Below are 6222 nucleotides of genomic sequence, written 5' to 3'. Positions count from 1 at the left end.
CTGGGCTGGGAAAACTTTTATAAGAACAAACAATTCACACCCACTTGAATAGAGATTCCCCAAATTGGGGACCCACCTAAGAGGCTCTGGGTTTGACTTTTTATCGGCTCCGAGGGCCCTCCCCTGTCTTGCCTCATTGTGGATGACTCTTCCCTAGCCTTAGTTTTTTGTAACAATTGCAATCTCCTCCTCCAGAGTATGGGAGTAAAAAAAACCAAGGATGTATCGAAAGATGGCCTAGTCGGCCATCAATGGAAAGAGAGGCCCATTGGACTTGCAAACATTATATGCCCCATTATAGGGGAATGCCAGGGCCAAAAGAATGGGAATGGGTGGGTAGGGAAGTGGGGGGCGCTATGGGGGACTTTTGGGATAGTATTGGAAATGTAATTGAGGAAAATATGTAATAAAAATATAAAAAAAAAAAAATAATCCACTCATGTAATGTCGGCATTAGAGAGTATGAAGGAAGATAATTATCTTCAAGGGTACTCTGCTTTACATAGGGAGACTGTTGCTCAAAAATAACAAGACAAAACAAACAACAAACAAAAACAAATTCTCTCCTTTTTCTTTGCCTCCATGTTCATCATCGCTATGCCTTAACAGTGTAACTAGTGTTTATAATGTTTGTATTTATCTCTTTTGGTCCATTTCCACTTTTGAAGTATCAGTACATTTTTTTTTAAATAAAATCTTTATAACTCCCAAAAAAAAAAAAAAAAAAAAAAAACCAAGGAGCAGCCCTGCTTAAAGGGCACAGTCCCGGTTTTCCATGTTCCTCCTTTACATGTACCATCAAGCCTTATCTCTTTTGCCTGTTTCCCCCTTCTCCTCCTCTGCCTCCCCCCCCCGTGGTAAAGTTAGCAAATGACCACTCACTCGCCCCAGATCAGGCACTGACAACAGACCCTAGAAATTATTTCACCCTCGTCTAACTTGATGAACCAATACATCTATTAGGGTTACTTACTACCCATGTGATTAAGGTGTTACCGGCATCAGTGAAAAGCCCACTCACTCCCAAACCTGTATCCCTGAAGCTGCCCACACACTCAGAAGGCAGCTCTGCTGCAACAGAGTCTCTTTTCCTCTGTATAACTTTGGGGAGGGAGATTGAGTGTCTGTCCTGTGACTTTTTGAGCTTCCAGAGTAAGTTTTTCAAGTGCTCTGTGTGTTCTGAACCTCCCTCCTCTCTCCTGGAGACAGGGGTCAAATCAATGAAAAAAGTGCACAACACCTTAGGTGTGCCTTGCCACCAGACCCCATGCTGCTGCCGTGAGTGGCTAAGGGAAGACACCTGAGAACTTATGTCCAATGCTGAAGAGACAGAACCCCTACCAGTGACCTTGGATAAGTTTCACACAGGGGGTACCTCTGAGATATGTATCCCACACATCTGATGGGGTCACCCAGGAAGATGAATCTCTGCCTTCTGCATACTGCTCACTAGTTGACAAGCCTGGGTTTCGTTTCCTGCTTCACTTCTCCCCACTCCCTGTGGTGTTTACTGGGGTTATCTTCACGCTCTACTCCATCCTGTCTGAGTACCTGATTGTGAGGGACCATAAAGCCCTCATCTCCTCTGTGTACCATGTCCCTCACCCCACCCCCCACTTCTGGACGTGTGTGTGTTGCACTCATTTTTTTCCCATGCCCTCTATCGTGTGCTGAAGTACACTGCCTTCAGTGTCTCACCCAAATTGATTTTTAACTATACGAATACAATCTTCCCTTGTGTTGATTCCTCTCTAGCATTCAGTGTGTGCCACTCTCCTCTCAGAGCCCCCGTCCCTGCTTTCATATCACCCTCTGATTTTCCTTCCACCTGCCATTCCTTCCCACAGACTCTAACTACCTTTTAAATATCAAAGCCCCTAAAGGCTCCACACCCTTGGCCTTCTCTTCTTTTGAGTGTATATGTAACCATACTTTTTGGCTACTTCATCAGGTTCCTATATCTACACCCTTCTCCTTAAGGTTGCTGCCTTCCTGCTGAGTCACAGGCGGCTCTCCATTGCCTTATCCATACTGATTATGATCTCAAGGACCAGATCTAGATTCTAGCTATCAATCAGATCTCTCTTGTTGTTCTCCGATTAACGTCCCAACCACCCACACAGTCACTCAAGCCACCCCATTTCCCATCTTGACCCGCACATACACCATAATTTGAATATTAGCTGTTCCTTCATAGACTCAAAGCCTGGGTATCTGTGCCATTTGGGGAGGTTCCAGAAACTTCGAGAACTCGGCAAGAGGAATTAGGTCACATGAAGCATAGCTTAAACCTGGACCCCAGAACTTTTCCCCTTGTTTGCTTTCAGTCTACTATGAGGCAAAGCAGCTACTTGGCTCCCTGCAGCCATGATGCTCTTGCCCCAGTAGATGGGGCTGAGAAGTCATGGGTGGGACCCTCCATAACTATGAGCCAAAATAAGTCTTCCCTCCCTGAAGTTGTTTTCTCAGGTATTGGGGTCACAGTGACTAAGCTAACACCACGAGGTTCACACTCTAGACTTTTCCATATCACCACCTATGTGCCTCTCCTGTCCACCAGCACTGGCATTGCCACGGGGTCAAGCCTAGTCACTGTTTTATGTTTATTTGCCCCGCCCCCACAGTCAGTGTTGCTATAGCACAAACGTGAACAGCTAGCTCCTGATCCTGCTATACTCTGCTTACTGCCAATCCCAGGCGTCTGTGATCCATCCCCCACCCCACCCCCCAAAGCTAGTGTGCTGTCCTCTCCAATGTCCCTTTGCCCACACTGGACAATCTCCAGCTAGCTCCTGATCCTGCTGTAGTCTGTGGTTACTGCCATCCCCGGGCTTCTGTGACCCCACCACCCCCACTCCAAGGCTAGTATGTTGTTTGTTTTCTCCAGTATCCTTACTCCCACAGTGGGTAATCTCCAGCTCAGTAGCTCTCCCCTCCACCTGAACATCATAGCCACCTAGAAACACTTCTTCCACAAAATGATAACTTAGAGGATCAGATATGGGAAGACAGACATTTGCACATTTTCAAAGCCCTGAGTGAGAATAGCAGGAGATGGACTGATAGCACTCTGTAAGCCAAAGGATCAGGGTCTTTCATCTCCACAACTCGAGCACCCAACAGAGGGTGGCCCACCTTAGACAGTCCAGGTTTACTGAGTGAATGAATTATCTCTAGCTATGACCATTGAAATTTGGTCATCTTTGCATATCCCCATCCACTTCCTCTATTCTGGTGCCGTGGCATGTAGTAAATGCTCAATAAATAAACATTTGTTAGGTGAATTAATACAGAGAAGACAGAGTCAAACGTCCACCTAGCCCTCTTTTTTTATAGGCAAGCTCTAGGGGAATAGAGAGAAATCAAACTAAACTTCCTACAGTTTTGCTAAAATGGAATTTGCCAAAGACATGCTGAAAAATGGATTTAATTAGGCCCGTTAATAGGGGAGTCTTTGGTGGCAAAGATTTAAAGCTGGGGCTGGAAAAGATATCAATAATTTTACCATTTTAAATTATATAGGAGGTTATTTCTCACTCTTGCCTTAATTATAAGAATGCTTCTCAACAAACCCTCGGCTTTGGGGGGAAATAAAGCCAGAAGTAGCAATGGGATCTGATCTATCTTAGAAGGGCAGCATCGGAGGCAGCAAGGTGGGGAAAGAACTGATCAGTGTGGGATGCCCACCCAGGGGGAATGCGGCATGGTGGGCCACACCACTGGGGCTCACTAAGCTAATGACTGTCCCTAAAACCCAAGTGACTCTTAATTGCAAGAGCCATCAGTGGAGGGGAGGTATTGCTGCAGTTAAATGGAGCACTGAGGCCTTGGCTGAGGGTCTCCCACGCCCTCTCTCCTTTATCTACATTCAAAATCCAAGTTCAAATGTTCTCCCCCATTGGGCCCTGGCCAGGACACTCCTACCCATCACTTACAACAGTAAATCATTAGAAATCACAGCTGCCCCCAAATCAGGATGCTCAGAATTGGGGCTCTGGCTTCCTTCAGATACACAGTTTGGATAAACAGGGTATTGAATGGCCATGGGATGCAGAAATCTCTATTTTCTGGTAACTCAGGAAATGAGTCTCCATACGTCCAACAAGGCGCCATTCATTGTACAAATCTTCACTGATTGTCAACTCATGACATAGTGTGGTGGACACAGAGGAGTAAGGTGAAGCAAGAAATAAAATTTTTAAGAGAACACCAAATATCTAGTTACTAAAGTAATATTTTAGCACAAAATTATTAACAATAAAAATCTATTTTACATCTTCATGGTGGCCTGGTAGGGTGGCATACACCTGTGATCCCAACACTCAGGAAACAGAGGCAGGAGGATCATGAGTTCATGGGGTAGCCTGGACTACATAGTGCCTCAAGACTGTCCTGGTTGAGCTGGACTCTGTCTCAACAATATACATATGTATATGCTCACAACCATACACTCTCTCCCTCCGAGCTCTGGGCCCAGACACCAAAGACACAGCAGTGAATTGAGTAGCCTGTTCAGGGCTAAGAGAAGAAAATGAGGGTGAGGTATCAGAGAAAAGCATGGAGGGTCAAAGGAAGCAATGGGAGAGGCAGCCATACTGACATCTACAGACCCTACCCCAGGAGAGGCAGCCATACTGACATCTGCAGCCCCCAGCCCAGCCCAGACTTCTTGCCATCTGTTGTAAAGAAAGGATTTGTGATTTTTTTCCAATCTATGATCAAAATCCTGAAACCATTTCTGAAAGGGGGCTCATTTTCTTTTTTTGGCTTAAGTTCCTGAAGGATCTTGACCCTTGTCTACCTGCCAAGCCCCTCCAGCTCCCCTGCTACCAGCTGGAAACAAACATTGAACGCGTGAGCCTGGGGGAGGGGCAATCTCAGATTCCAACCACACAAAAGAGGGCTGGTACAGAGAATCCTTCTGTCACCTGCCATCCATGGCATGCATCCCATGCAGCTCTGCACTCTTACAGTGTGGCATGAGGTATGGAAGCCATGGCCAGCAGTGACTCACCCTGCCCCTGTGCTCATTCATCCCCTCCTCCCAGGCTTGAGCGATCCAGGGAGGTGTGCACCCCTGCGGGGTGGGAAGCTTTGGGTGAAAGGACCTGGCAAACAGAGAGGCTTAAGCTTTGAACAAGTTCAACACAAGTTCCCAGCTATATGTTCCATACCTCAAACTGAAGCCAGACTCCACCCCTGAGGACCTGAACTAAGCTTCTGGATCTTTCTGAGCCTGTTGTCCTCATCTGGGAAATGCAAATCAAACATAGCTCCTGTGTCTAGTAATTCTACTATGGCGTTCAAGTGTTCCTGCCAGGGCCCGGCACCCAGGAAGTGTGCACCTCTCTTCCTACAGCACTGTCCAGGCTGACAACTCTGTCTCCAAGGTGACTAGACTCCGCAGGTGAAGTTTAGAGGCAGCCCATTTTCTATCTCCCTGACAGCCTATTTCATGGATCACAGAGACAGACGCAAGCACAGCTGCTTATCCAACAAAGGAAAGAACAGATTCATTTTCATTCCTAATGCCCACTGTGACCTATTCTCGTCGATTCTCCTTTTGGAGGCTACAGCTCTTTCCTAGGACTTTCAATTTAGCCAAAGACGGAAAACAGGCCCTAATGACAGACGGCCCTGCTGGGAGGGTGCCAGGAGTCCGATGGCTGCCTCGCCAGGAAGAAGTCCAAATGAAAGATATTGTGTCCCCTCGTCTGAATTAAACAGACACACTATCATCCTGGACCATTAAAAATGAACCCGTGTACTGGAAGGCGTCCAAGAGCTCTGTGCCTCGCACTCCCAAAAGTCTCCAGAATCCGCTGGGGTTTTATATCCTCATTTTCTGTCAATAATCCTATGTCTTTGCTAACCCATAGGGATGATTTGATGAAATGGCCCTTCAACTTCTAGATACGAGGACAGCCCACAAGCAGGGGGTTTGAAGGCACTTGAGATGCACCGAGGGGCAGGGGGTACACAGCATACACCCAAGTGAGTCTGGGGACTGTGTGATGAGTAATTGTCCCCTGAAAGTATTCTCTTCTCTATATATGATCAGGGATGCTCCCCACCTGCACCCCAAAAGCAACCTGTTGTCTCTTACAAAGGAGTCTTAGACAGTGGAGCCCCATGTGCCTATAGTGTCTGAACAAACAACTTCCGGCCCCCCAGCTTCTCTTCAAGGATGCTGTGGTCTCCCCTCAAGAACTGTCACTGCTG

The sequence above is a fragment of the Mus caroli genome, unplaced genomic scaffold (assembly GCF_978045245.1).
Source record: "Mus caroli unplaced genomic scaffold, Mus_caroli_1 scaffold_8, whole genome shotgun sequence".
NCBI classification, from domain to species: domain Eukaryota; kingdom Metazoa; phylum Chordata; class Mammalia; order Rodentia; family Muridae; genus Mus; species Mus caroli.
The sequence above is the reverse complement of the archived record's forward strand: the minus strand, read 5'-3'. Positions refer to the sequence as shown.